Below are 5,000 nucleotides of genomic sequence, written 5' to 3'. Positions count from 1 at the left end.
TTGCAGTTATCTTAGTTTCTTTTTGATTTTATTTTCAGATTTTGAACCGAAGCAGATTTTGAATAGGCGCAGGAGTGGCTGTGTGGTAAGTAGCTTGCTAACCAACGACATGGTTCCGGGTTCGGTCCCACTGCGTGGTATCTTGGGCAAGTGTCCAATATATATATATATATATATATATATATATATATATAATGGGCTTCTTTCAGTTTCCGTCTACCAAATCCACTCACAAGGCTTTGGTCGACCCGAGGCTATGCCACAGAACCTCTCAATACTGGTAACCATTAAGTATTATCCTGCCTTCATAAATATATCTATGAAATAAATCAAGCAATATCAATATACATCATTAGCATAAACCATGAAATAAAAACGTGTTCAAGCTTAAGAGATTGGAAGACGCTTCAGAATAAGAAGCATATCAAAAATGCATTCCCATCTTCAGCTGTCTAACAGATACCACTATAGTTTCAACACCTAGACAGTATCAAATGGCGGTATCAACATCATTTAAAGCATAAATGCTGCCTGGAAATTCAAATGACAAGCAGCCGGGATGAAATATTAGCGTAATATACGCTTTACGCCGACACCTGCATTATCGAATAACACGCTGAAAACTGGGGATATTTTTCACTCTTTTAGCAGTCTTTAGTGAAGCTTGGTGAGTGAGAATTGCCATATATATATATATATATATAGTGCGTGTGTGTATGCGTGATAACGGATTTGTGCAATAACGTAACACTGATTATATAAATGTCTGATTTATTGAATCCCTTACTATAATACTTTGCACAATATTGAATAGGCTTATTATATCTAATATATCAGCCCTGTGTGGCTAATAAAAGAAAGTTATATCTAATATATATTTAGCTATAGTTCATGCAAAATTGAATTAAGTAGCTTTTTAATTTCCCTAATTTCATTAATAATGTTAAATTCTCAGCCTAGAGCCCTTTTTGTAATCTTTTTGGAAGATAAAATTTCCTTTTTATCTGATTCCATTACTTTCCGGGATGATTCTTATAATAACGGTTTTCTTTCTAGTTTCCGATGAAAAAGGCATTTCAAAGATTAACTTATACACTTTGCCTTTCAGCTTTACACAGCCTCTTTTGTGTAACTTGAAATCTTGACCTGTCCCCTATTACGGGATAGTCGAACAATCGAACAATAATTAGTTTATGCCGTGCGAAGACGTAACGCATATTATAATAAGCTTGAGAGCAGTTCAGTTGATATGCGCTTTGTTAACTTTTATGGATAATCTGATGGGGCATTTTTAGAAATCATATGCATGAAATAAACCTTAAATCGTTTCACTGGGTAAAATAAAATCAGAAAATTGATGCTGAATCATAATTGTGTATGACTTAGATTTAGCATTAAACAACATGTGATTAACTGTTGTACCTACCTGATTATATTCGAAAGTTTAAAGAATAAAAGACAATATATGTGGATTTTAGAAATTGAGTTAGTGAGAATACCCATTAAAATTTTACCTGTCCTTGTATTCTCTACTCAAGACAATCATTTCGCTCTGCTTCATTCATTTGATCCCCTCAGCGAATATACAGATGATTTATAGCTGAAGAACCAGCATTAAATTGACCCTTCCATCAGTTACAACAATAACTTCTCAGAAAGGGAGAAAATAATATCCCATCAGTGCAACCACCGGAAACGGCAAAGGAAACAGTAAAAAGGAAACATTTTATAAAGAAATATTCTTGGGCATTATTACTAGAGCTCGAGAGTTCAATTCTGTTTCGGGATATTTTGCTGGCAACATTTATAATCGCAGTCCAAAGATCAACTTCAAAATCCAATCCAATCCGATCGAAGATTATTTTCACTCCTATATGTTAACAAAATCTTTCACATAGAATCAAGAGGTTTGTGAAAAGTGTTTCAACACTTCTTTGCATATTCTTTTTTTCTTTAACAATTTAGACCGAAGTTGTCTCTTAGTTTTTCAGTTTCTTTTTTTCTCTCTCTCATTTGTTCTGCAGCATTTTCCTAGATTGAAAGCTTACAAATGTCTATTTGGTACGGCGCAGGATATTTTTTCCTTTTGTTATTAGCTTTTTTTTCTTTCTTTTCATTCTTCTCTATATTGCCTGGCTCGTTGATCCTTTCTCATTTCTTTCCTCTCGTATTTCTTCACACTTAACAGAACATTGGAGAAATCTCATAAAAACCAAAATTGAAATAAACACATTCACCTGGGAGCAACTATCTTACTAACTAAATAGATAAATAAAGAAGTTACTTCTAAAAATATTCTCTCCTAGAAATGGTTGGAAATAGATTGCATGATATCTTTGTATTGATAAAAGCTATTTGTTAAAGACTTGGAAAAGTGAAAACAAATATAAAAATAAAGTATAGTGGTACCTACGGGGGAAGAAGTGAAAAATAAAGACAAAAACCAGCAACTTGCTTTTTATTCTTTATTCTAGATTTTGTAGTCATTACATTTTTTATTAAATTTAATTGGGAAACAAATTTTATAAGAGTGATCATTATTTTTGTGTTATTATAGTAGTCTAAGAAGCGGTTCTAGTGGTGTTGGTGACGACGATTATGACTTTGCAGATGGGGACAATAAATGTGTTATGGCGGTGAAGAAACAGCGGTAGGGGGCCATTGTGCTGCGGTATTTGGCGAGGACTTGAGGTAAAAAAGTAATTTTGCTTAGCTATCTGCTATTTCCACTAATGAATGGTTTATTAGAGGCAGAGTAAAATATTTAACAATGGAGATTCGGAATGCTTCAACGACTTAAAAGCTCATGACACACACATATATACACACGCATACACATACATTCATACACACATATATGCATGCACACATACATACATACGTCGCACACACACACATGCATACTTATATATATGTATATATATATGTAATATATATATAATATATATATATGTGTGTGTGTGTGTGTAGATAATTAATAATATCAGGGTAATAAAAGTTTTAGAAATTCTTTACTACCAGTGGCCTAGGGTGTAGAAAAAATAGTCAATAGACTATATATTATTCATATAAATACATTTAAACACATAAGAGGTATCTGTCATAGCATTCCTGGCATGCTAGAAGGAACAGCCAAAACCAAAACCACTATTAGAGATAAACGTCGAAGTGAATGAAAAATAAAAACATTTACCATCTATCTCCTGGACCATGGTTTCTGAAATTTTTAACAAATAAAATAATCTGCAGACGAAGTCTTCATCATCAGGCAAGCCTAGATTAAACATATAAGTATGAGGCTCATACTTATATATATATAAATATATATATATAATATATATATATATTTTTATCAATATATATATATATATATATATATATATACATATATATATATATTGATAAATATATATATATATATATATATATATATATATATATATATATATATATACAAATTGAGATAGGGGTTGTAAATGCAACCCTCCATGGGATAACATATATCCAATATACTGCTAGTGAAGTACCCAACAAAGTTAATACATAAATGTTAAGGATTGCGATGCAATCAATTCATTTACTGTATTATATGGGCAAAGGTAAAATACACACGTATATATGTTTACTAATTTATATTATGTATTTACATTATTATGTATATGTATATTTTTATATGTATAGGAGTGTGAGTATATGCACTCATATGTATATGTATATCTCCGAAGAGGCCTTATGATATTTTTGTAAATGTCTCATTTATATCTATATATTGACCTACCATAAAAGGCTAATATTGGTAAAATGAGATATACTTACCTACATGGCCGAAACAGCTGTAAGATGTAATCTATACTTATATCGATATTTACTTATATTTATATTCTCTTTTTTATATATATTCTATTTATTTTTCAACATTACTCTTTTATGTACACTTTTTCATGTACATTCCTTTATGTACACTGATTTGTTCTGCTTTTTTATGTTTAACCCTACAGCCTCTTATGTGGTGGTTTAATAAGGTATGTGATTGAGTATTATCTGGTAATTGATATTTGATTTAGATGTATTTCTCCATTTTCTTATCTTGTATATATATATATATATATTGATAAAAAAAAATATATGTATATATATATTGATAAAAATGTTAAGAAAACAAAAGAAAGAGACCTCGATATTATGTAAATAGAGGAATTCATCTGTAAATGTAATATGTGGCGATTATTCGGTAGCCATGATGAAACTCCGACATTCAGATGCCGAGGTGGAAATCCACGCCACCATCTCTTCAGTTATCCGGTCATCCACCTCGGCATCCGAAACTCGCAGTTTTAACATGGCTACTGAATAATTGTCACATATATTACATTTACAGATATATATATATATATATTATATATATATATATATATATATATATATATATGTGTGTGTGTGTGTGTGTGTGTGTGTGTGTGTGTAGATATAAATATATATACAACACACACATAAACATACATATAGATATATACATATAATAATATAAATAATATATAAATATATGCATATATATACATACATAGATGTACATACCTACATCTATATGTATATATACATGCATATATGGGTACAGGACATTAAAAAACGTTGAACTCAATGAGAAACGAAAGCATAAAGACAAAAACATAGAAAACGAACTTTTTTTTTAACAACGAAAAAACAGACAAACGAGACATAAATAATATTCCCCTTCATCAATTGTCCCTGTTTCATCTACTCCGCGTGCGAAAGCAAGGACAATATGCGACTTCGTTGAAACAATCCTTTCCGCAAAGCAAATTTAATTCAATTTGGGATTTTTTTGCGAAGGGTGAAAGTCGTAACAAGAGCAGGACAGTGAGAACAAAACAGTAACAAGAGCAGGACAGTGAGAACAAGACAGTAAAAATAAACGGTGAGGGCTGTTAAACCAAGACGATAGTCTTTTTTAGTCTCTAGTCTAGTCCTTTTTCCGCTTT

Source organism: Octopus sinensis, linkage group LG21 (assembly GCF_006345805.1).
Source record: "Octopus sinensis linkage group LG21, ASM634580v1, whole genome shotgun sequence".
Taxonomy (NCBI): domain Eukaryota; kingdom Metazoa; phylum Mollusca; class Cephalopoda; order Octopoda; family Octopodidae; genus Octopus; species Octopus sinensis.
The sequence above is the reverse complement of the archived record's forward strand: the minus strand, read 5'-3'. Positions refer to the sequence as shown.